This window comes from Peromyscus eremicus, chromosome 2, assembly GCF_949786415.1.
Source record: "Peromyscus eremicus chromosome 2, PerEre_H2_v1, whole genome shotgun sequence".
NCBI classification, from domain to species: Eukaryota; Metazoa; Chordata; class Mammalia; order Rodentia; family Cricetidae; genus Peromyscus; species Peromyscus eremicus.
The window spans coordinates 99,376,478-99,403,185 of record NC_081417.1 but is presented as its reverse complement, the minus strand read 5'-3'; positions in this window follow the sequence as shown (position 1 = coordinate 99,403,185).

The window sequence follows — 26,708 nt, the reverse complement described above, 5'->3', positions numbered from 1 at the left end:
TGAATGGGTTATGATCTTTGAAGTGCTTAAACGAGAGTACCTGGCAGGTGCTAAGCATGTAGTTAAGGTTTGTTATAAATATCAAACCTTAGGATGTGCACTTGTAATCTGTGAGGGCTGGGGCAATGTGTGGAAGAGGATATTCTGTCTCTTCTCTGCAATATGGCAAAGAAACCTGGACAGTCTAAGTGACTTTAGGAATTTGTGTCTATATATTTAGATGTAAAACACGTAGTTATATACATTTACTGGAAAAAATGACTTCCTAGAGAGTAAAAGTCATCAGAAGTGCACAACTGCAGCCCAGACTTTCTTTCTCAAGCACACTACAGGAGTCACTCTTCACTGAGCAACTACGGCGTACTGAGCATGGAGCCAGCCATTGAGAGAACACTCAGTCTGGGAACTCGGCAAGTCTCCCTTTACTGACCATGCCTGTGCAGACAGAGTGCAAGGGGAGAAAGTGAGACTCCGAGGCAAAGGAGTGACAGAGGAGGGACTGGAGCAGCGTGTCCCAGGGTCCTCTGCTAATTCCTTCCCCGGCTTCTGGGAAACATCCAGCGAAAAAAGTCTTCATCTATTTGTAGAGGAGGAAACTGGCCTTGAGACAGACCGAGCCATGAGCGTGTGCTCATGTGGCTGAGGACAAAGCCAGGACTCTCCTCTCTAACTACAGCCCTGTTTCTTACTCAGAAGTAGAACTCAGCACTCTCAGGCTTGTGTGGGCTAGCAGAGAAGAGAGGCATTTATCTAAGGGTCCCTGAAGAGAAGGTCCATATTGTGCCCCTGCTGGCAGCCTGGGTCATCTTGAACAGACTTGGGCAGTGAGGAGACTTTGTGCTGTTGGTGGTGTCAGCCATGAAGAACAGAGTTCTCTGTGATGGAAGTCGGGGGGGCGGGGGGGTGAAGGGGAGGTGGGTCGGGTTGGGGGGAGCACATACTTCTCACCATAAAGCAAACAAGCCGACTGACAGAGCACTGTAGGGAAAATGACATCACTGCAGAATTTTAGGGCTAATCATTTAGCTGGATTAGCCCCAAAGTGCTGTGTCTAAAATCAGCATCCCTGCCTCTTTATGTACTCCAGATGAAACACATTAGCAGAAATATGGCGAGGGACACTCACAATACACGCTTCTACACCCTCAGCAGTTTCTGCAAATCTGCAATTAGTCTAAAGGGCCCGGGTAAATTAGGCCTCTTGATAAATGAAGCACCTAGACAGGCCTCAGATTTATTGGATCCTGCTGTCCCGCTGTCCAGGGCCCTTGTCAGCTCCGCTGCAGAGTGGGGACTGTACGGGGGAAAGAAAACAGAGCCAACTTCAGGTTCAGAAGTGCCCCAAGCTTTGAAAAGCTGAGCCTCAGGTCACCACTTCTCTAGCCTCCCAGGTTTATGCCAGGAACATGGTGGGTGAAGTCGGGAGCCTTTGCCAGGAAGCTGGCAGGGGAGACAGGAGACCCCTCAAGACTGAAGAGGCGATGGGGAAGGTAGCTCTGCATAGACCCTGTTTCTGTTGTAAGTGAGAAGGGTCTGTGAGCTCCCACTCTCTGCCCTTCTCTCTTGGGCCTCCCCAGCCGCCTGCTGATGGATGCCCGGGATTAGTGATGAGCAGCAATGGGTACCACTTTCCTCCCCTCCAGTGCTCCAAGTCTGCCTTCTGGATCTTAGCTCATCACTTTCCTCGATGCAATTGTCCACATGCCTCGTGCAATCAGATACATGCATGTTATGACTGCACGGAGGCACTATGTGGATTCCGGAAAAGCATCCTCCAAAGTTAAGGGGTGTTGTTCACAATGCTCTAAGGCAAACAGCCAGGAGCCAGAAGGCTGTCAGTGCTGTGGCTTCGATGAAGGGGACCTGTGGGGCAGGGATAGCATGGACCTATTATCCTGATTTATGTCTCCGGATCAGGAGAAGCCGTACATAGCCATATTGGGGTGACACCTGCTAACTGCTGCCGTGGCCGCCGTGGCTGCTGTGGGGGTGCTGAAGTCAGCTGAACTAAGCAGCAGAGAGGCCAGCAGATGCACAGATGTTTTTAGGGTGTTGACAATTATTTTTTTTCTTGAGTCTCCTGCTTTGCTTATGCTGGAGAATTCTTCTGCATGGATGTGCGGGAGTGGTAGGTGGGGACATACTCTGTTTTTTTTTTTTTTTTTTTAATTAAAAGGTAGGAAGTAATAAGATAAATAGTTTGACACTGAAGCCTGCGTGTACTAATCCGCCCCTTCTTTCTTGTTCCGTCTTTACAGTCCAGGTTCTCTTATCTCCCTCAGGAGTCTAGCAGGGCCTGCCTGCCTCTGTACCACCACCTCTCCTTTGCAGTTCAACCCTTGGCTGCTCAGCCAGTCCTCAGGGTCTCTGGGAGCCAGAAGCACTCTGGGGTGTGAGCTTTGCAAAGCCACCCTCTCCCAGATGCAGCAGAGATAGCCTGGCTGCCACCGGCCCTCGTCCTGCTGTGATTCAGGGTCCCTGGTCTGCAGATCAGCTGGGTGAGCTCCTGTCAGCCCACATTGATTTTCCTGTAGATTACATTACCTCCAATCACAAAAGAAATTGTGCTCCGCTCCTGGAGTGTCAGGGCAGAATGGATAGCAAACATTTTCCCACAGGTAGCTCTGCTTTCCCGTCCAAGGCTGAGTCCCCATTCCCCTGCCACCAAACCTTTTCTCTCAGCTCAGGGGACCAGTCACCAGGCTAAGATGGGCATCATATCCAACTCGGATTGGGCAGGATACCCAATTATACCTCAGTGAGATTTTTCTGTGTCTTCAGACCTACTAAATTATGGAATTAAGAGGGTTTAGAGGGGAGGAGAGCTGGTGACCCCAGATGTGTTAGGAATTTAGAATGTGCTGTCTCAGATTGAAAAGGAGCCTTTGAATAGCATCAAAGAGATTGAGTGATTTTTATTCCTTTTAGAAGTGTCTTTGAGTAGCGATTGGAGTTTCTGGTGTGTTTGTGTATGTGTGTGTGAGTGAGTGCATGCGCGTGTGTGTGTGTGTGTGTGTGTGTGTGTGTGTGTGTGGTATGTTTGTGTGATATGTGTTTGTGTTTGTGTGTGTGATGTGTGTGTGGTGTGTGGAATGTGATATGTGTGTACGCATGTTTGTGTAGTGTGTTGTGTGTATGTGTGTGTGTGTGTGTGTGTGTGTGTGTGTGTGTGTGTGAAAGAGAGACAGAGAGAGGGCTGAAGCCTAGGGCCTCACTTCCTGTGTTTGGTTGGCTCTAGGTCCACATTCAGCAGCTCTGGTGTGTAGTAAGAGCCTGCTCAAGTGGGCAGCTTTGGCACCAGCTCCTGGCACTGCCAAAAAAGAGGCATCAGCACTTTTCAAACAACACACTTGCAGCAGAAGGCAGGCGCCAACCTCCAAAGTGGGCTTTGTGGGAGAGAGAGCTTGGTGTCTTGGTAAACAACGCCTGGTGGAAGCTGTACAAAGAAATGCACCGGGACCATTGACAAATAAGAACTTATCTGTTCCTTGGGTCACTGGGCTAGCTCATGAACATGACTGGGCTAGCCCATGAACATGACTGGGCTAGCCCATGGACATGACTGGGCTAGCCCATGGACATGACTGGGCTAGCCCATGAACAGGACTCTGTCTAGCTGAGCTCAAGTTCCTGCATTCTCCTGCATGAGTGTATTGAAAAGCCATAGCAAACATTTTAGTTGATAATTAACCACTATTTCTGAGCAAACACTAAGGGCCAGGCACTGAGAAAGCCCTCTGCCACCTATCTGCCCTTCCATTTGGTGCTTGAATTTAATCCTAACAATAAAAAGGGTAGGTGCTGTCCCTGGTAACTGATCTGAGATCAGAGTGAAGGGCTAGATTCTCTGTGACTCGCCAAGGTATCGTGGGTTGAATTCTGTTTCCTCTCAATGTTACTGAAGTCCTAATCTCCATGTTCTGTGGCTATGACCTCATTCGGGAAAGGTGACCAGTGAGTTCCTTTAGATGGTATTGTGGTTTGAAGGTGAAACATCCCCCACAGGCTCAGGCATTAGAACAACTGGTCTTCAGCTGGCGATGCTGTTTGAGGGGGTGGTGGGACCTTCAGGGCTGGAGCCCTTGGAAGAAATGGTTCACTGCAGCTGGATCTCGAGGCTTTATGCTTGACTGCACTTCCTGTTCTCACGCTGCTTCCTGGGTGTGGATCCAGTGTGACAATCCAGCTTCTGGTTCCTATTGCCATGTGTTCCAGATCTACCCTCTCTGTCTTCTCTGCCCTGGTGGAGGGCATCCCTTGAGCTGTGAGCTGAAATAAATCTGTTCTCCCTTAAGTTGCCTTTATCAGGGTATTTTATCACAGCAACAGAAAAACAGTTTAATTTAATTTGACTGGCTTCATTAAAACCAACAAAAACGAGAAATAGGGCGATTTGGATGCAGAAGAAAGACCGTATGAGGACAGAGAGAAAGGCTTTCTATGAAACAAGGGGCTTCAGTTATTGCTGATAAACCATCAAAGGCTTGGAGAGAGGCAGAGACAGATCCTATCTTCTCAGCCCCTGGAAAAACCCACCTCAGGTAATGCTCGATATGACAGTTTTACCTTCTATAGCCACGAGAAAACACATATGTGGTTTTGAACCCACTCAGCCTGTGGCATTTTCCTTCAGCAGCTTCAGGAAGTAAGTGTGCAGGGGTCCACGATGAGGGCATGGTAGAGACATAGGACCGTGTCCAGCCTGCCTCCCCACAGTCATGCAGCGAGGATTGCACTCTGCTTTTGTCCTTGAAGAACATAGCCAGCACCTGGATGTGCTCAAGAGGCTGTGGGGACGGCTTGGGGGAGCTGACTTATGCACGATTTATTATGAATCTGATGCCTTACCTATATTCTACATAAGAGATTTAGAAGCATGCCCATTTGCTCCTTCATAAGAAAGAACTTTAAACTGTTTTAGTATCCTCTTTAAAAACACTATTTCTCGAACATTTTCAAACGAGCCAGTAGTAAGCATGGGTGTGTGTTTACACAGGATCGTTTATCACACACAGCACTGCTTATGGCGCAGGAGAAGACGTTCACTTCTTCATTTGTCAACATGAAAGGAAGTCTGGATTGACGCCAACACTAGCCAAGGGCAGTAAGACGAACTCTCAGTTCTTCCTCTGCCTGGGCCTGAAAACTTGGCAACGATTCCCCAACCATGGCACATAGTACCAGCCCCATGGACAGCTAGCCAAGCGTGAAGCAAACCCCATGTGAGATCACTTAGACTACAGGGCCTAGCTGGGTCAAATTTCCATCAAAGATCAAAGTTTAGCTCTTAGCTCTCTTCACAGTCTTGAGGAGCCACCAGCTAGGGAGTAGCCAACCTCCCGGTGACTTCTGTGTCCACATTTCAGTTCTTTCTTTGGGCAGTGTAGCCAATATGTGTTAAGGGTGCCGTCTAAAACACAAGGCCCTCTAACCATGTTCTCCCCTAAACAGGGGCAAGAACCCTTGGATATACGCTGCTCTCCCCACATCTGTACATCACAGCAAATATTAAGACTGGTTTCATTTTTCTTTCATGTGACCACAGAAGCCAACACGTAAGAACACCCAACAAGGCAGGAAGCAATGTTTAAACTGAAGGGTAACTAATCCGTAACCCCTAAAATGTCAATTCGTAAATAAATGTATACAACAGCACCAACTGGCAACATAATTTTTTTCTTTTTTCCTTTTTTTGATGGTTTACAATTCAGTTTTGTCCATCATACTCATGAGGGAAGCATGTTGGCACACAGGCACACATAGTCTTAGAAAGGTAGCTGAGAGTTCTGTATCTAGATAGGTAGGCAGCAGGAAAAGAAAGTGAGTCATTGGACCTGGCTCAAGTTTCTAAAATCTCAAAGCCCACCCCTGGTGACACACTTCATCCAACAAGGCCACACCCACTCCTACACGGCCACACTTCCTAACAGTGCCACTCCCCATGAGCCTCTCAAGGTTATTTTCATTCAAACCACAACATCCTTAAAATTTTTGTTTGCCACACAGAAGAAAAGGTGGAAGTTTTCACATGCAGCAACAACTAGAAGTTGTCACATGTAAAACCACATTCATTTCTATCACAGATGACAGGTTTTTCAAAGCTTAGCCACTTAAGACAATACCCACTTACTATTTGCAGAAATGTAGGAATTCCTGCGGGCTTGATGGGGTTTCCTGCTCAGGGTCTCACAAGGCAAGATCAATGTGGGCCAACTCACTGACAGTGGAGTCTTTTTATTTATTTTTTTAGCTAAGTGAGATTTTTGTCAGAGTCAGTTCCCTGTGGTTGTAAGAACTTGCTAGAAGGCCTCTGGGGTTCAGTTCTTAGAGGTTTCCAGTACCTTTCACCACAGGCACCTCACTGTCTCCAAGGCCACAAATAGGCAAGTTCCCTCATGCCTAGTACCTTCCATGTGCTCCACCACTGTCCTCAGGACCAGCCTATCCCTCTGGAGACAACTCTACTTCAGTTGGATCTACCCGGGGGCATCTCCATGCCTTTTGTAACTCAGCATCACCAGTCAGGAGTGATGGCACACGCTCACATTTCAGAGTCCTCATACAGATATCAGCAGCACGTGTGGCCAGAGAGGAGCTGTGTAATGTGTATGATCTCGTAAGAGCACCAGTGTGCAAATTCTCTTGGTGTGAAGGTTTTTCTGTGGAATAGGAGTAGGAACTTTTGATTTTTCTTTACCATACTTTTTCTTCAAGTATTTGATGATGATCTCATATTACTTTTATAACCAAAGAAAACCCCAACATTAGTTAGATAAAGAATAGGTTCCCAAAGCTAGGATAGTAATAAATGACTAATAGGTACTGCTGTGTGGAATTAAGTGTCTATAGCCGGCAGTTTGCTTTTCCATCTGTCCATCCATCCATCCATCCATCCATCCATCCATCAGTCCATCAGTCCATCCACTCATCCATCCATCCCCTCATCATGTGGTGGAGTTATAAGCTGACCATTTTCCTATGGAACCCTATGGCATTGGCCCACTTCTATGGAACCTCTCTAGAATAGCTTCAGATACTTTGATAAAAAAGATTCTAAAAGCAAGTGGCATTTTTTTAATTTGTTATTATCCCCAGGGGGAAATATTGAAAGCAAGTTACTCAAACCGCTTGAGAAATACTTTGTGATTCTATTTTCCCACTGATACCCAGACAACTTGATAATGTTGAAGGTTTTGAAATTTCCCATTTCCTCTGTGAGCAGAAAACACCAGCTTCTCAGAAATAGCCAAAACGAAGCAGAAGAACTCTTGGCTCAAATTTGCTTTGCAGCCTGACATGTTGGAATGAGCCAGAAGCCAAGCCCTCTCCCAAAACAGAAGTGTGACTCTGGGAAACCCAGCAACACAAACCAAGAAGAAACCCGGTGGCGGGAAGCCCCTCCACTACCATTAGAAGGAGGAATTAATTTCTTAAGGAGGCAAACAGCAGGGTGAGGCCAAGTCCCGCTGCGTCCATTGAGTGGCTCTCTCAGGGAGCCCTGTGCTGTCTCCAGTCTGGGGCCCAAGTGAGAAATGAAGACCCAGCAAAGCAATAGAGGCTCAGAAATGCCAGTCAAGTTTGCCTGAGACCAGGAGGTAACACTGGCATAACTGGTCTCTGGGCTATTCTTCCCTCACCCTTCTAGCTCCTTCTTCTTTGGTTCCCATTCTGTGAGTCCTGCCCACTCCCATCTGATGCAGAGACCATTCTGGGTTTGTTTTCGGCAGAGATCCTTTTAGGAAGGGTGTTATATTTCAATACATGGTTGTAAAATGTGAGAAAGTCTTGATAACAGCGAGAAACATTTTTCTAATAGTGGAAGGACCATTAAAGAGGTCAGTTTTTCTCAAGGACTCTGTGAATGTCTGTGCAGACATTCTGGATTGTCTGCACCATGATGGCTGGATATATTTATGCATACTACTATTCTGACTCATGCATGGGCCACAATGATTATAATGTGTGGAAGCTTTAAATGGTGTTAATAGTGGGAAAGGGCATCAGGAGGTACAGGAAGTTCATTCTGAAATGACAATGTGTGACAATGTCACGCATCTTCCACACTATCAACAGGAGTATTAAAGGAGATAATGGGTGTGCAGAGCCTCGTAAAAGACTCAGCAATGAGCACATGTAGTGTGGTATTAGGGTGTGCACGTATGTAGCTGTGCCTAGCAGAGATGGAGCAAAAATCTGAGCACAGACTTGCTCAGGCTCTGACACTGCCACCCTCTTCCAAGCCAGTAGGATTTTATGAATCCTCTTCTGAGTGTGATTTTCAATTTGAATGTCATGAGATAATGGACTGGAACCTGCAAGAGGGCAATAATCCCCTACTTCTAAGATTCCACCTATGCATTCTTACTGTACCTCAGTTTCTCCTCTGGTAGACTGAGGGTGACAGTGGTACTGGGGTACTGAGCTTCCTTCAGTAGAAGCAGGACCGTAAGAAAAAGGAAATGAACAGATGCTGGTGAAATGGTCTCCAAGTAAAGACAGAGTGTCATTACCCCACCCACCCCCACCAATCCCAGTGTAATTAAACTCAATGTAATTTTATTATATTTTTAAAATCAAAACTTATTTTTTAAAATGATGTTTCTTATTCCCATTTTTTACCATGGTTGTAGAATATTATTACTTACCACTTAAAAAAAATATGGTCATTCTATGTAGGGCTAGCTGGCCTGAAAAATTGTTATGTTACCAAGATGATCTCTAATGTATGGTAATCCTCTTGCCTCTGCCTTCCAAGTGTTGGAATTACATGTATACACCCCCACACCTGACAGCTTTACCTTCTTCTGACTTCTATACAAATGAAATAATCGTGTACGCATGTTTTTATCACTGGCTGGTTTTGCTCAAAGCAAGGCAGTTTAGTAACTTGTATGATTACAAGTTTGGGCTCTGAAGAGGGCTGTGCTGGTTTGGACAAGATGTCCCTGTAGCCTTGGGCATTTGAATACTTGGTCACCAGTTTGTGGCACTATGTGAGGAGGCATAGAAAGTGTGGCTTGGCTGGAGGAACTGTATCACTGAGGACAGGCTTTGTGGTTTTAGAAGTCACATGCCATTTCCACTTGGCTCTCTCTGTTTCCTGTTTGAGGTTTTATTTGTGAGATCTTAGCTCACCTGACACCATGCCTGCCTGCTGCCATGTTTTCCTGCCACGATGGTGATAGACTCTTTTCCTCTGGAACCATAAGCCCAAATAAACACTTCCTTCTATAAGTTGCCACAGTCAAGGTATTTTATCACAGCAATAGATAAGTATGTTAGATAGAGGTGGGCACCAGGGCCTAGGCTGTTGCTGTGACCGACTTGATCATGGTGGTTTTGGAGGAATGTTGAAGGTTCTAGAACTTTTAACTACAAAAGCAATTGAAGTCTGTAAGCAGAGCGTAATGGGTCATCCTAGTAGGAGCCTGGGAAACCATGCTGAGAACAACGTAGACTGTTCAAGAGGTTTCAGAGGAGAACTGGGATAGAGACCATTCTTGTGATGTTTTGGCAAAGAATATTTTGGTAAAGTGGCTGATCACTGCCCTTGTCCTAAGAACTTGCCTGAAGCTAAATTTAAAAGTGATGGGCTAATTTCTTTGGCAAATGAGATTTCAAGACAGCATAATATTGACCCTGTCATGTGGTTATTAGTAATCAATCTTATTCAGGTCTACAATGAAAAAGAGTTAAAGAGAAAAAGTTGAAACAAAGAGTTGAAGAGAAAACAAGGACCAGGAGACTTTGATGTTGCAGCCAAGGCTTGTGCTGAGAGAGACAAGGAGCTAAGGAGTGGCCTGACATGCAGTGGAAGAAAGGATGGTTCCCTCAGGGCAAGAACCCACCCAGAAGAGCTTCCATGTTGTAAAAGGAAATGGCCTAGGCTTTCTGCTCCTAGAATGGAACAAAAATCAAGCTGCTGCAGATGTGATTCAAGGAAACCAAGCTGCATCCTAAGCTGGTAGCTGACCTGGGCAGCATTGTCCATGTGGTGCTGGCTTTAGAGCCATGAAGGATACACAAGTAACAGGGTCATGGAATCTTCTGCCATTGATTCAGAGAGCCACTGAGCCCAGGTTTGTGGCAGGGGAGTTCCTGCATGGAGGCCTTGACAGGGCATTGGCTGAAGCTGTGAGCTGGGAAGTGAAGCCTTAGTTGTGTTGGAGACCCCCAAGATGTTGGAAATGCAAGAGCCTTGGTATATCTGCCAGTGAGCCCTAGTGGAATGAGCTTGAGAGACAGGAGGAGATGGGGACAGGGGCTGGATCTTGCAGGCAGAGGGACAGAAACATGTATGCCTTTTTGCACTGGAATACAGCAAGAGAATTTGGTGTTTGCCCCATTCAGTTTGGTCTTACTTTTGGTTCAGTGTTTCCTTACTATGCTTCTATTCCTTCCTTTGAAATTGTAATGAACATTGTGTGCCATTATGTGTTGCATGTGGGATTCACCTTCTGATTTTCTAAAGGGTTTCAATTAAGAGACTGCATTGAGTCTAAGGAGAGACTTTGGATTTTTAAACAGTGTTGAGACTGTGAAAGACTACGGGGCTTTTGAAGTTGGTCTCAATGCATTTTACTTTATGATACAGCCACAAATGGAGTGGCATACAGTGATTTGAATGAGGTGCCCCACATCTCATTCAATGTCTTGGGCATTTGAATACTTGGTCCCCAGTGTGTGGCACTGTTTGGAGAAGCTTAGGAGGTATGGCCCTGCTGGAGGGAGTGTGTCACAGAGGGCAGACTTTGAGGCTTCAAAAGCCAGGCACTGTTCCCAGTTCATTCACTCTGCTGCCTATTTGCAGTTTAAGGCATGAGCCCTCCGCTGGTCCTGAAACCATGCCTGCCTGCTGCCATATTTCCTTACCATGACGGTGATGAACTCTTATCCCTCTGGGACCACAAGCCCACACAACCTCTTCCCTCTATAAGTTGCTTTGGTCCTGGTGTTTCATCAGAGCATCAGAAAAGTAATACAAGGGACTTCCTCTGGGTATCAGAGACAGGCGAGAGAGCTTTTCTGGGGCCCTTTGATAAGGACACGAATCCCTGAAAGGCTTCTTAAAGTCTCTGCTCCATTATGATTGACTTGGGAGTTAACATTTCAGCATATGGATTTCGGTAATCACAAACACGCAGCCGCATGGGAGACGCAGAGGCGTGGTTGAGGAGGACTGGGTGCCTGAGCAAATGGTTTGAAAGAAGTGGAAAGAATAAAATATATATAATAATTTCACTATTCACAGAGGCATTCTGGTGCTTAAACAGGGGGTTAAGTTGATGTGTTGGTTGGAATGAAAATGTCCCGGCCCCAGAGGTTTACGTGTATGAATACTTGGTCCCTGGTTGTTAGAACTGTTTGGGGAGGATTAGAAAGTGTGTTCTTGTTGGGGGAGGTATGTCACTAGGAGTGGGCTTTGAGATTTTAAAAAACTCATGCCATTCCTAGCCCCTCTCTCTCTCTCTCTCTCTCTCTCTCTCTCTCTCCCTCTTGCTTTTGGATCAAGATGTAACTTCTCAACTGTCCTTGCCTTTGCTGTTATAGACTCAAAGCCTCTGAGGCCATAAGCCTAAGTGAAACACTTTCCTTTACAAGTTACCTTAGCCACGGTGTCCTATCACAGCAATAGGAAAGTAATAAGACAGTTGGTTAATTTCTGAGTTTCTTCTAAGGCAAATCTTTATCTCAATGAGTTAGATGCATGTTTCATGAATGAGTTGCTTCCCGTGTTTCAGGTACCTGTTGTTTGTCCTCACTGCTAAACAGTCAGTGGAGGACAGAAGACATGTGGAGTTTGCCATCACAGTGTTCTCAGACTTCAGCAGATGCCAGAGGAAAAAGTCATCAGAGCGTGCGTACTTCCTTTTTCCCCCTGAGAAGTTTCATGATGTTCCCTGGATGGCTTTCTAACTGGCAATTGCCTCTGCCTCCTGGGACTTGAGACATCACTATGGTGCCCAGGTCAGGTTGGTCTTCTTTCGACTGAAAAGCCAAAGAAAGTCAGAAATGGATGAAATCTAAAGGAGCCGGCCAGGTGTTCAAGAGAAAGAGCATTGCAAAACAATGTACCGCAGAAGCACAGCCCTCTGGGAACAAGACCCCTGTGATAGTTGCATTTATTTGTTTGTTCTGTTTCATTTTGTCAGCTTGACATAAACAAGGCCATATGAGGAGAGGTAACCTCAGTTGAGAAAATGCCTCCATCAGACTGACTTTAGGCAAGTCTGTAGGGCAATTTCTTGATTAAAGATTGATGTAGGAGGACCCAACCCATTGTGGATGGTACCACTCTGGGCAGGTGGTTCTGAGCTATATAAAAAAGAAGGGGGAGGAGGAGGAGGAGGAGGAGGAGGAGGAGGAGGAGGAGGAGGAGGAGGAGGAGGAAGAGGAGAAGGAGAAGGAGAAGGAGAAGGAGAAGGAGAAGGAGAAGGAGAAGGAGAAGGAGAAGAAGAAGAAGAAGAAGAAGAAGAAGAAGAAGAAGAAGAAGAAGAAGAAGAAGAAGAAGAAGAAGAAGAAGAAAAGCTAGCCGAGCAAGCAATGGCGAACATGGCAGTTGGCAGCGCTCCTTCATGGTCTCTGCTTCAGTTCCTGTGCTGAATTTCCTCAAGGATGGACTATGATGTGCAAGCCAAGTAGACCCTTTCCTCCCCAAGTTACTTTTGGTCAGCATGTTATCACAACTGCAGAAAGCTACAACAAGCCCTAGATGTTCAGGCAACTGGAGGAGACACAGGAACAGGAAGCCTGGTTCCAGCTCTCCCTCACTGGACAGGAGAGGTGCTGTGCCCTGTGAACAGCACTGCAGATTTTACCCGACCCACAGAGTGAAGGAGCTATGGGCTCACAGAGAGAGGAGCAATGTGGTGGTCAGATCTGGGTCTTCTTAAAAGATGCCCGAATGACTGACTGGCGTGAGGAGAATGGATATGAGAATTAGAGCAGAAATGTGACCATTGGATCTTGTGGGAAGTGATGGGTATAGACAAGAGCAGCAGTCACTGAGACCAGGAGAGTCAGGTGGGTCTCAGTGGGGTTTGGTGCCACTGGAGACATTGCTCTGGCTTGTTTTTAGTGGCAAAGGTAACTGTCATTGTGGATAATGAGGGAGTGATCAGATCCCAGCTCCCTTCACTAGAGGGAATGTTGCAGAAAACTGGGCTGCTAAGACAAGAAAATAGTAGAAAATGGCAGAGCTTAATGAGAGATACTACAGATGCATCTCCTTCCTTTTTCCCTCCTTCCTGCACTCTCTTCATCCCTTTATCCACACTAGAAGAAAAACATCTCTGATCTTTTGTTTGAAGATACCATTCTCTCCAGAGTGACGCAGATAAGAGCATGCTCCCCAGCCTCAGCGGGGAAGATCTGCCCCCCTCTTCCTCCAAGCCTGGGATAGCATTCCCAACCTCAGTTCTCCTCTCCTCTGCAGCCTTCCTGCATGGAGGAGGCATCTGAGCTGTTTTGTCAGATCCCAGCCTCGGCATGGACTTTATATCTCCCTAACACTAGACTGCCCGTTTAAAGTACCGTAAAACATGACCGAGTGGGGACTATCGGTGGCTGTTTAGTATGCTTTAAAATTCTTTAATTTGCTGTACCACAATAACTTGCACTTTAATAAAAGCAATCTTTCCTCTTAATAGCCACACAATAAAGAATTATTTATATGAGTCAGTGTGCAGGCCCTCCCTTGTCTTCCAGGTGTGCCCCAGATTTTCAGCACTCCAAGGCTTTGCAGGGACTGGCACTGCCTGACACGGCCCATCCAAGCCCCCTAACACTGCCATTCTGCAGTGTCACAGCCCCGGGGCCGCAGCCTGCCCCAGGCTCCTGGCCCTCCACCACCCACTCACACTGATTTATTTCAGTATTACATTTAATTGTTTCCTTCTTGTTGAAGCCTTAACATGCGATGCTTGTAAATCTGACCCAAATCCTCCATATGGCACTCTGGTTTTCCATTTTCAAATGCATTCGCCCTGGAATAATGACTGTGGTATAACTCAATTTGAGTTCTGCTGCTGGGGACTTTATTACATAATGCTTTCTAATTGACCCTCATAGTTTAATAAGACAGAACATTTCACCAGAACATTGACAAAAGTTATTAATTTTCACTTCAGCAGAGACCCATGTCCCAATTAAATCCCCTGATAATGCCTGACTGACTGACCTCATTATGGCTAATGCTTATTAGTCCTGCGGAGAGGACAGCATCACACACTGTTAAAATGCCTAAATGAGCACATACGACCATCCAATGTGATTACAATTTACATACATGACAAATTTTACTCCCCTCTGCCTTGTCTGGTGCGGCAAATGTGGCGTACTGCTGTCACGCCTCAAGATCGGCCATTGAGAATTCGGAAGGTGCCATAAAAATGCCCTGGAGTGTGCTGAGATCCACCCAGAGAAACCACGTCTGTCTTTCTAGGAAACTGTTTCCAGTGTGTGGGTGTCTTTCCGTGAGGAGACTGCCTTGCACCCGCTTCTCCTTTAAGACGGAGCAACTATTACCCAGTTGCTTGGTGGAAGTGTGTTTGTTTCTATGACTTTTTTCTCCTAGCCTACTCTGAGAAGGAAAGGAAAAGAAGAGAAGAGATGAAGCAAGAACTAAAGCTGTTACCAGGACAAACCGTGCCCTAGCTTCCTGTCGGGGTGGCTCACTCACTAACACATGTTATGTCTGTGTGTGTGTGTGTGTGTGTGTGTGTGTATGTGTGCACGCAGTACAACCTATTATATAGACATACATTTGTTATATATTACAGGTTCTCTCTCTCTTTTTAACGGACAGGCACTTGCATAATTACCACACCTGCCTTGTTTGGTCAGATTCCATGTATAATGATCATATTGGATATGCCCCTCCCACTCACTGATGCCTAGGACCCCTGACTCAACCTATCCTTGTCTGGGGGAGAAGCAGCCTGCAGTCAGTCAGCCTGCAGGCAGCTGGAAGGAAAAAGGCTGTTTGCACACACTGGCAAGATTGAAGGCTTGCAGTGGTAAGAACATGGAAGCTCCCTCAGCCTCACAGTGTGGAAGGCTGCACTCTACAGGACCAGCTTTGTCTTGGAGGCGGTCCGGCTGTGGCTCAGCCTGCCTTTGCTGTGCGCCATAGCCGTTCCCTCTGGGCTGTGTGATTTGACACATGACAACCATCTAACTTCTCCTCTGACTCACGCCAACATGACAAGTAATGTGTATTGACACGGGAAAGCACGTTCTGAAACCCTGAGTGTTGGGCGGGTCCTAGACACTCATGCTTAGCAAGAGATAGCTTAAATCACAGGCTTCAGTTAGCCACAAAGATAAAGCCAGAATTTCAATAATGATAACCAGCTGGAAGCTGCAGGCCTCTGACGTCGCTCCCTCTCTCGCTGCCCCCCCCCCGACACCCCCCATTTTTGATACTTTAATATTGAAAGCAGGAATTTTGTGAGAAAAACAACAGTAATGATTGTAATAAAAAGAAAAAATATAAACTAAACCTCCCAAGAGGATGTTTTAAATTACTCCAGGTTTTGCTGTATCATACACGCTGCAAATGTTTCCTTTGTGTTAGGCAGTGTTCAGAGTCCTGCAGTCACTGGCCAAGCAAGGGCCTCTTCTCCCACCTCAGCCACTGGACCAGACACGCGACCTCATGAAGCCTGTGGCTTAGCACAGCCTTGAATAAATGAATTGTGTATTTACAGCCGAAGTAATTCTACTGGTTAGAAGACTTTTGAGAACCTCCGAGGCGAAAACTACAGTTATTGATATCACAGGTCCCGGAAGAGATTTCCAGAGGAGGTGACACTAAGTTGAATACTGGGTAACGTGTGGAAATGGTTAGAGAGGAAGGCTCCGAGCTGAGAACACATCGTTTCTGTCTCCCTATGCGTCTGACTAAGGGGCATCTAGCCCGACCATGTGCTGAAAGCTTCTGAAGCCGTCTGCTCCCGGTACTAAAGACTGACTCTTGGTGGCATCTGGAGGGATGGCAGCTTCTCCCATGAGAAAATGATTCGGAGGGGCATCGTGGCTCACCTGAGGCCCCCAGTACTGGTGTGTGGAGTGGATGACTGAGGGAATTGTGTACTGTGGGGAAGTGAACTTGTTCACCCAAAGGAGAAGAACTATCCAGGGCAGTGTGAACTGGAGGGAGCTGATGTGAGTCAGGGAGAGGCAAAGCAAACATGGCCGAAGGGAAGTTGCTAAGCTTTGACTTGAGCGCTTAGACAGGGCTCAGCATTTTCCCTCCTGAGGTCTCCGATGTCGGTTCAGAGTCCTGTCCACATGAGGTACTTGTGCCTAACTCTTGTGTTTAGACGCAGCGTGTTAACCATGATGGGAGTAGTTACACCGTAGACATTGGTGAATGAACCAGAACTTTTCTCCTCCACCCCTTCTAGTGGAGCCAGTTGCTAAACATGAATTAGCACACCCTGTACTTGAGAGGCTTAGGCTGAGGAATCAGAAGTTCCAGGACAGCCTGGGCTGCATAGGGAGCCTTTGACTCAAACAAACAAACAAAAACAAAAGAATCCCTGGCTATGTGAGTTAAATAGCATCGGCTTTTATTAGAACCCTGGCAGATGCTTCTTCCCACGATGCAAAGCTCTGGAGGAACTCAAGAAGCCTGCACGCTTAGGGTGTGAGACCTCAGAGCCTTGTGGGGCTTTTTCTCTCAGGCTGTCAGCCCCAAGGAAGAGTCTTCTAAGTCTCCTCAGAAGTTCTGAGTTAGTCAGCTTCCTAAAGCTGCTGAGTGAATGAATCACAGGAACGAAGAGAAGGTGAGGGTCAGGCTGTAGTTCTTGAAGGCGTGTCACTCTTACAATAAGATGGGAAATAACAGTGTGTGGGGGGGGGGGTTTCTGGAGCCTCATGGATAGAATGTGTGTATACGTGTGTGTGGGGGGGGAGGGGGGAAGGGGGGCGGAGGAAGGGTTCCAGAGCCTCGTGGACAAAGTGTGTGTATGTGTGTGGTAGTGGTGGTGGTGGTGGTAGTGGGGGGTTCCGGAGCCTCGTGGACAGAGTAGGACTGGGAAAGTACTCAGAAAACTGTTCTCTGTCAACTTCACCACCTTCTCTGGAGATTATGGCCTAGCTTACAGTAAGGTAGAATGAGAGAGCCCCACCCCCACCCCGGCAACCACACAGAGCCATTCAAAACAAGACCAAGCTACTTCAGACTCAGTGTTGCCAATCTCGGTCTTTCTTCTGACAATAGGGTCAATGCCAATGTGCTGAGTGGAACTCCAGGAAAGCTGGTAGAAAGGGAAGGTGTGCTTCTGCCCAGTGTGCTCCCCTTTCTTCCTGACTGGAGCATGGATGTGCAAGAGGACCAACTGTTTTGTGCCCATGAGATGAGACACATACAGATCATGTGTCAAGGATGATTGATAGGAAGGAGAAGGAATGAGGGCCTTGGAGGGGGCAGTGTGGAGCTTCCATGTGGTGATGTATTGTGTACCCCAATAAAGCTTACCTGGGGATCAGAGGACAGAGCCAACCATTAGATTAGACATAGAGGTCAGGCAGTGGTGGCACACACCTTTAATCCTTTAATCCTATCTCTGTGAGTTCAAGGCCACACTGGGCTACATGACAGAAACAGAACCAGGCAGTGGTGATACATGCCTTTAATCCCACGGAAGTAATATGGCAGGACACAGAAAGGTATATAAGATATGAGGAAACAGGAACTCACTCTCTTGAGGCTGAGGATTTCATAGAGGTAAGCTAGTGGCTGGCTGTTCTGCTTCTCTGATCTTTCAGCCTTCATCCCAATATCTGGCTCTGGGTTTTTTATTATAAGACCTTTTAAGATTTGTGTTACACTTCCATGTGGTTCTGGGTCTTGTATGACAGGAATTCAAATATATATATTTGATTTTTGAGACAGGATCTCACTATATAGGCCTGGTTGTTCTGGCATTTACTATATAGGCCAGGCTGTTCTCAAATTCACAGAGATCTATCTGCCTACCTCTGCCTCCCAAGTGCTGGGATTAAAGGCATGCACACCAAGCCTCATAGAAATTTATTTTTGGTTTATGTCTATAAGTGTTTGTCTACATGTATGTATATTAACACATGCATGCGTGGTGCCCCTGAAGGCCAAAAAAGGTGTAGCATCCCCCGGAACTAGAGTTACAAACAGCTGTAAACCACCATGTGGGTGCTGAAGACCGAACCCAGGTCCCTCTGCAAGAGCATCAAGCACTCTTAACCATCTCTCCGGCCAGACCTATTCTTAACTAGTTCAGTTACTGGCTCACAGAACCAAGAGTCAGATCCTGAAGACCCAAAGACATCAGCGGCAGGGGCATGACAAGAGAGGGGCTGTTCCCAGGACAGCTGGAAACAAGGTGCTCATGAAAGAGATGCAAGAAAGACAATTTTCCTCCTGAGACCGCGTGGCTAGAGAGGGCACGAGAGGCCCCGAGGATTGGAGCAGGATGGGAAGAAGATAGATAGGCAGGGGGCAAGAGCACAGCTTGGGATAGGTGGAGCTTGAGTGGGTGGGGCCTCTATGCACAGGCAGGAAGGTGGAGCAGCTTGCAGGAGAGGACTTGGACAGTTCCAGCCCACAGGTGGCAGCTCCCCCCAAAAACATGGGGGCGCCATGGGATTGGAGGAGATCACTTGTGGAATTTAAGCATGAGATGTGGGGCCTGGGGGAACCCAATCTGTGGGCCTGCCCTGGGCAGCAGAAGGGCAGTGGGGTGACTGTAGAGGACTGGAGGAGGAAGTCTGGAGGAATGGGTGAGGAGCAAGGGAGTTCCCAGGGGATGGATCCCCCAAGCCCAAAGACAGTTTTGAGAAGGAAAGGGCAGTTAAGAGCGCCAGACGCAATGGAGTTGTCAAAGAGGATGAGGAATGAAAATTAGCCTATGGATTTGGCAATTAGGATGTCAGTTTTTCTACTAAAACGGCTCCCACTGAGGTCACTAATGAAGCCAGAGAAATAGAATGATTTGCCCAAAGTGGCATTGTTAGAAATGAGTCTATCGTTAGAAATCGAGGCCCCCGTCTCTCTGCTAAGCGCTCTTTCTCTTTTATTACACATACTTTTAGCCTGCTCCCAATCACAAAATCGGGTCCTCATTTCCGAAGAACGGCTTTGGGATCGTTTACAGCCAGATGCAAACAACTGCAAGCTGTCTTTATTGATAAGTTGTTCTTAATAAGTGTCATTTTGTCCCCAGATTAAAGAGTCTCCTTAACAGATATTTGATGTCGTGTAGAGGGATGGAATCAAGGCAAGTACATTGCCATGCCTTGGCTGCTAATCACTCACCCCCTCAGCCCTGGCAGGAGATGGTCTAAAGAAGGGCCCATTTGAAAGGCAGACGTGCTGATTAAGTTTAGAAACCCTAATGCTGGACCCACCTTCTTTTTCTTTTTCTTAAGACACTGGTCTCATCATGTAGCTCTGGCTGGCCAGGAGTTTGCTGTGTAGATCAGGCTGGCCTCGAACTCACAGTGATCCACCCACCTCTGTCTTCTAAGAGCTGAGATTAAAAGTGTGAGCCACCAAGTCCAGCTACCTTCCTCCTTTTAAAAAAACAACCAGGGCCTGGCATTGGTGGCGCACACCTTTAATCCCAGCACTCGGGAGGCGGAGCCAGCCTGGTCCATAGAGCAAGTTCTAGGACAGCCAGGGCTACACAGGGAAACCCTGTCTTGAAAAACCAAACAACAAAACCCAAAACCAATCAGGAGGGTACAAGCTTACACATCTTCTTGGTCTTATCTTTCCCTGTATCCATTTGTCTTTTTCTCAACAAAAATAATGGGCAAGTTTGTCTCTTAAAAAAAAAAAAAAAAAAAAAAAAAAGAACCCATTTGTTGCATCACCTGGCCTGGGAGAGCTGCATTTCTAATCTGAAGCAAGGAAGCAACAAGCCTTTCCAGAGACCTGACTATCCTGAGAAAACTCGAACCTGGCCATGTGCCCCTACCCTTCACCACAGGGTACATAGCCTGGGCAGGTGACATTTTAGCCCGAAATTCTGATTCTGCATATCAAAAAGTCACTGAACTTGTCCAAAGCCAGTGTTAGCTGCAGAAAAATCCGTTTTGAAATCCTTGAAGTAGAGCCTAAGGCTCATGTTCCCCCCTGAAAACAGAGGTCAGAAAGGTCACAAGGTGAGGGGCAAAGGTGTGACAACCACATTGCATTTAACCTACCTCCTCCCTAGATATCCACAGCCGTCACTACCGAGGCAAGAGCATCGGATGTGCTGACAGAAAGAAACTGCCTTTCAAAAACCCTTCGCATTTGAGAACAGGAAAGTGAAGCAGAGAAACACCTCAAGGCTGTGAAACTCCAGGAGCCACCTCCTGTCCCCGGCTGACAGGCATGAGTCAGCAGATCCAATATATTGCTGGCAGTTGGCAGGACATCCTGGTGGATTGGCCGTGGGCACTGCAATTCATAAAGGGTGTGAATGTGAAGAGACTGGGAAGGCTGCTGTCGCAGGTGCGGTTATTTCTTCCCTTCAAACGAGCTCTGACCATGTCTGCCACGTACAGAAGCCACTCCAGCTCTGGAGACAATATTTCCTCAGAAGTACTACTCTGTACTTCTGGCTGATTCGAGGAAGTAGCTACTATTTCCTCCCTCTTGGAAGAGGGAGCATAAAGAAGCAGATGCAGCCAAAATAAACAGATGGCTGGGTCAGGTAGGGGATGCTGTCATGAGGAGCCACACAGGTATCACAGACCCCAGGCAACCACACAAAGCCATTAAGAGGTGCCAAAACTCAGCAGAGAGTTCTAGAACCCCAGGAAACAGCGTGTGCCCTGCCCGAGGGAGGTCGCATTGGAATTGTCACTGATCCAAAGGTAGTAAGTTTGCACAGAGCAGGGCAACCCAGCAAGCTGGCAATCCTGGACACCAGGAGAACTGGGGCGGGGTGGGGGTGGGGTGGAACTGAGAGGAGGGCACATGGGCTGAGGCAGCACAAATGAAGAGTCCCTGATGGCTGGGAGGTGGAGCAGCTGAGAGGTGCTGTGCTACCCGGCAGCCGGTTTCCACCACCACATCAGCCACTGAGACAGCTCTGCGGACATTTCCCGAGGACATCTTGGGTGTCAGAGACCCGCTTCCAGTGATCTCTGGTCCAGCTAGTGAAGTGTCTAGAACAGAGAACTGATACAGTGAGTATGAACCGTGTCCTAACAGACGACTAGGCAGAGCTGTTAGGCGGGGCTTCCAAGAGCACTTAGGCTGGATGCTGGAGACTGGGCAGGCATTTGCCAGGTCAAATGCAGAAGCTGCACCATGAGGCTCTTGTTGAGTAACCTGGAGGCCATAATTAAGATTCTGGTTGCAAAGCCCAGGAGTTTAGTTAAAGCAGCAAAGCTAAAGTGCGTCATTAACAAAGTGCAGCGGACGATCTTACAGAAAAGTAAGAGGCTGGAAGCTCTGGTGGACTCCCTAGGAGCCGGAGAATCATTAATGTCCCACATGGCACAGGACTCTCCTTCTTTTGTTGCTCTTTGAGACAAGTCTCACTCTGTAACCCGAGGTTGTCTGGCGGGCCACAAATTCTCAGCAATCCTCCTGCCCGGCTACCTAAATGCTAGAATTACAGACACAGGACGCCGTTCTGCTTCTCATCTTCTTTTTTCTGAACTCCTGGCTTGCTCTGATAGCAACTGCAAACCAATTCCCGACGGCCTTTTGATTCAAGAGCCCCAAGATGCCTGGGTATGCCTCACTCTGCCCCTGTGTTCTGATCCCAAATTCCCAGGACAGATTATTGTATCCACAACTAGAGGACAATGACATCCGATTGATGGGTTGGTTTCTGTAGGTCAGGTCGGGTAAGTACAGGCAGTACACAATGTCTACCACCTTCCAGGTGTGACAGAGTGTGGGTAGGAAGTGAAGACCAGCATATTTGCTGCTGAGAGCTTACTCTTGTGATAGGAGAGCTCCATCATAAAGGCTCTGGATGGACTCCTGGCCCCTTCTTGGTGCTCCCATTGTTACTGGCATAAGCTTTGGGCTCATCATCAAAAATACTAGGACAGAAATTGCCTTATTGTGAGTCGCTCTTCGCAAGAATTCAAGCTATATTATTAAGGATAAATACTATAAGCGTGTTTCTCATTGAAGTAGCCTAACATCTGGCGGATACACAACTGGATACATATCGATGAACTGTTGGGTCAGCTGTCATCTACACTCTCAGTTTTCTACTCTACAGCTGTGAGCAGCTTCTTCTGATGGGAGAAAGACATTCTGGGGATGCCGTTCAGGTTGACACCTGATGGAAGAGCATCCAAAGTCTGCTGGGCTCTAATGATGCTCAGAACCCAAATGTATGCACTGGAGTCATAAGCCATGAGCACTGTGGGAGGGTGTCCTTGCTGGCTCAGGGTATTACAACAAAAATGCCAATTTGGGCTGGACAGTTTAAACAGCAGACATGTATTCTTCCTAGTATTTGAGAAATAGAGGTGCCAGCAGGCCCCAGGCCTGGCGAGAATCCGCTTTCTTCTACATGTATAACCCACAGACTAGTCTTCTGATGTTAGTCTCTAATGGAAAAGAGCAGAGGGAGAATGAGCAAGCCCTCTAATGGCTTCTTGTAAGGCCACTAACCCCATTCATGAGGGCTCCACCCATGTGATCAATTATCCATCTCCTAATATCATCATACTGAGACTTTGCATTTTAAGATGCTAACCTGAAGATATAGGGTGTGGAAAAAAATCAATACCAAGATTATAAGCACACTTGAGTGTGTCAGTTCAAAATCTCTTCATAGAAGATATTCAATAACCCCTGTAGAGCCTTCATCGCAGTGAAAGATAGAGTAAGTAGATATATGCTGTCTCTATGGAAAAGAGGCCAGTAGAGCCTGCGTGCTCCCGGCCCGATACTGCCTGAGCACTAGAGAAGGGAAACTGGACAGAAGCTACTCAAAAGAAGGAGGCAAAGCACAGGATGGAAAGGGAGAGGCTTCTACCCAACCATGGTGTGGCTCGGAGACATTGAAAGCTTCAGTATGGGCCAGAGCAGGGCAGGTGTCTGACAGCAGCTAAGCGATAGATTCAAACCACATGACAATGTCCAGCAGAAGAGGCTGCGATGCTCAGCATTGACATCAGTGCCTAGTAAACAGAGAGGCATGTGAAGTATAAACACTGGCTACGGAGCCTGACAGGACAGCGCCATCACACTGACAGGTCAAACCAGCTGTGGTGGCTAGTTTTTCATCAACTTAACATAAGCTATAGTCATCTGGGAGGAGGGACTCTCTATTGAGAAAATGCCTTCATAACATCAGGCTGTAAACAAGCCTGTAGGGCATTTTCTTAATTAACATTGATGTGGGAGGGCTCATCCCCTTGTGGGTGGGGCCACTCCTGGGGTGGTGGTTTTGGGTGTTATAAGAAAGCAATACTCCTTTAATCCCAGCACTCGGGAGGCAGAGCCAGGTGGATCTCTGTGAGTTCGAGGCCAGCCTGGTCTCCCAAGCGAGTTCCAGGAAAGACGCAAAGCTACACAGAGAAACCCTGTCTCGAAAAACAAAACAAAACAAAACAAAAAAAAAAAAAAAAAAGAAAGCGATACTCCTCCATGGTTTCTGCATCAGCTCCTGTATCCAAGTTCCTGCCCAGTCTGAGTTTCTGTCCTGACTTCCTTCAATGATGAACAGTGATGTTGATGTGCTGAATAAACCCTTTCCTCCACAAGTTGCTTTGGTCATGGTGTTCCATTATGGTAATGACAGCACTAACTAGGACAGTAGTGAACACAGGGATTTACACCTTTGGGATTCCCTGAACTGCCCACAGAAGTGCTTGAGAAGGGATGAGAGCTGCCTGCAATGTATTCCACATATACCCCTGGCAGTTTGGATTGGGGAAACTTGGTGATATGTAAACCATGGCACCTAGTTCTCTCTCTTGACCTATGGTCCAATGTCAGGGAGTAATGTTCATTCTATGGACCAAATTCTATTTCCATTCCCCAAATTCGTATGTTGTATTTCTAACTCCTTATAGCACAAAATGTTATAGTGTTTGGGAACAGAGCCTCTTAAGAGATGATTAAGTTAAAAACGAAATTTTAGGAATTACAATGTGACTGATATATTTATAAGAACAGAAAATTCGGGGCTGGGGTAGGGGAATGATTCAGTTGGTAAAGTGTCTGCTTTGTGACCATGAGGACATGAGTTCAAGTCCCAGAACATATGCGGAGCTGAGTGTGACAGCACCCTTTTGGAATCTGGGAGGCGGAGACAGGTGGATCCTTGAGACTCACTGGCCAGCCAGCTAGTCTGATTAGTAGAGCTCCAGGCTGTTAACAGACCCTGTCTCGAATAAGGTCAACAACATTGCTAAGGAAAGACATCAGATGTCCTCTCTCTCTCTCTCTCTCTCTCTCTCTCTCTCTCTCTCTCTCTCTCTCTCTCTCTCTCTCACACACACACACACACACACACACACATATGCATGCACACCCATACATGAACCCACCCACACAGAGATCTTGGGATGTTCTTAAAGGGGAAAGACTGAGTATGTGAAGAAGCAACAAGAGGCTGTTCACCCACAGGCTATGGACAGAGGCCATAGTTCTGCTGGTGCCGCAAGCCCAAACTCAAGTGAGAGAACAAATTTCTGTTGTTTGAACCCCAGCTTAAATTCCACAGCTGCGCTTGTGGTGTTTTGTTAGGACGATCCTGCTGAAGAAAGGGACATCCCAAGTAAGCATCCAAAGCCATTGAGCCCTCTTAGAAGGACACACGGAGAGGTCTGTCACCTGGGCGTATCAAAGCGCATCCCACCAAGACAATGCAAGGGTGCAAGAACATCTGCGGATGGAAGACCATAATCAGAGAAATGAATAGAATCCGCCCAAAGAAAATACATGCGCCCTAGCAACACATACATCAAGTGTGGAAAATCAGCCAAACAAATAGCTCTGAAAGGATGTGTACTGGTGGGGGAAATAATCAAAACTAGGAAAGCGAGAAACTATGTGAAAATCAAACAGTGATTCAGCTGGAGAAATTATAGTACAAAGTTAAGAAAGTGCAAAGGCATGATAAGGAAATCAAAGGTGAGGGATGAAAGGGAGATTGCCAGAGAGGCGAAGATAAATAATAAGGCAGTTTCCTAACACAAAAGGAACAAGAGGTCAGTGCGGGGAGCCAATGGGGTCTCTAAAAGCTGCCAGAGGTAATTTATTGACAGAATACGAAGACATTGCTAAAAATATTAAAAGGCTTTCCCCCCTCTTCTTCCCCCTCTGTTGCAAAGGAAGGTGGGGACATATGCCAGAGCAGACATCAATTTCCCAGGAGTGGAAAGAGGAGTTATTGAAGGAAATCAAGATCGTGTCAGCACAGGTGACCAGGAAATTAAGCCATCAGAAAAACTGCCCCAAGTCTAGAGCCTGGCCACAGTCTCTTGGAATGAGGGGCCCGGAGGCCAGTGAGGGGAAGGGCAGTGTGAGCTTGTAGGGGCAGAAGGGCCCGACAGGTAAGCTGGGGTAGGAAGCTGTCTCAGGAATTTTCTTCATCTTGTAGATGAGCTCCCATCCCTGGTGCAGGGTTTCATCAGGCATTTACACCCCAGTATTGGCACGTAGTGATTCTTGATCAGGGAGTCTGTTTAGAAGGGTATGCAGCATGGTCCAAAGTTTTGGCAAAAAAATTTTTTTCCCCTTTTTTTCCCCTCAAAAGAAGACTCCAGAGGCAGAATTCTTGGGTTTCAGTGATGACGCTGGCATAGGAGCTGTAAGGTCAGGATAGTGGTCTGTCAACAGAGGCACATAAGATGCTTCATCTACGGAATCCAAGGAGCTCCTAACATCAGGACATTGAAATGAATCTCACCTCCTCATCTACAGCCAACAGTGCTGGTTGGGACGCAGGAAAACAGTGACCAAGACAACAGGCCCCTGTCCTCACAGCACCAAGAGTGACAAAAAAAGACAGGCCCCTGTCCTCACAGCACCAAGAGTGACAAAAAAAGACAGGCCCCTGTCCTCACAGTACCAAGAGTGACAAAGAAAGACAGGTTCCTGTCCTCACAGCACCAACAATTTAAATGCAGAGAGTAATCTTAAACAAGGAAACATAAAAACCGTCATTTTGAAGAGTGATGGGAATTCTGAAAACATCCATGGTCAGAGAAGATGATGTGGAGCTGAGATTCACTTAATGGGGGAAGAGCTGATCTGAGACACAGTATTATAGAACGAGAAAAACAAGCTTCTGCCATAGTCAGTTTATAAAAACAGTATGTAAACCCTAAACTTTCTGCCTCTGACTGGCCTTATCCAGAGCACTTTCTTTTTGAAAGATATTATTTTGTTTCAATTACGTGCGTGCATGCACGCTCATGCATGTGTGTGTAGGCATGCACAACTGAGTCTATGAATCTGTACATGGGTACAGATTCGTGTGGAGGCCAGAAGAAGGTGTCAGATCCCCTGGAGCTGGAGTAATAGTCAATTGTGACCTGCTTGATGTAGGTTCTGGGATGCCAACTCCGGTCCTTTGCAAGAGCACCAAGTGTGCTTACCTGCTGAGTCAACTTTCCAGCTGCTCCGAGCTTTTCCTAGGCTGGGAATGGGCTTTCCTCTCCTGTCCCGCCACGTGAGTAGACCGCCAGGAACAGCCAAACAAGCCTGGCAAGAGAGGAAACAGAAAACAGGCAACATCACAGAAGAG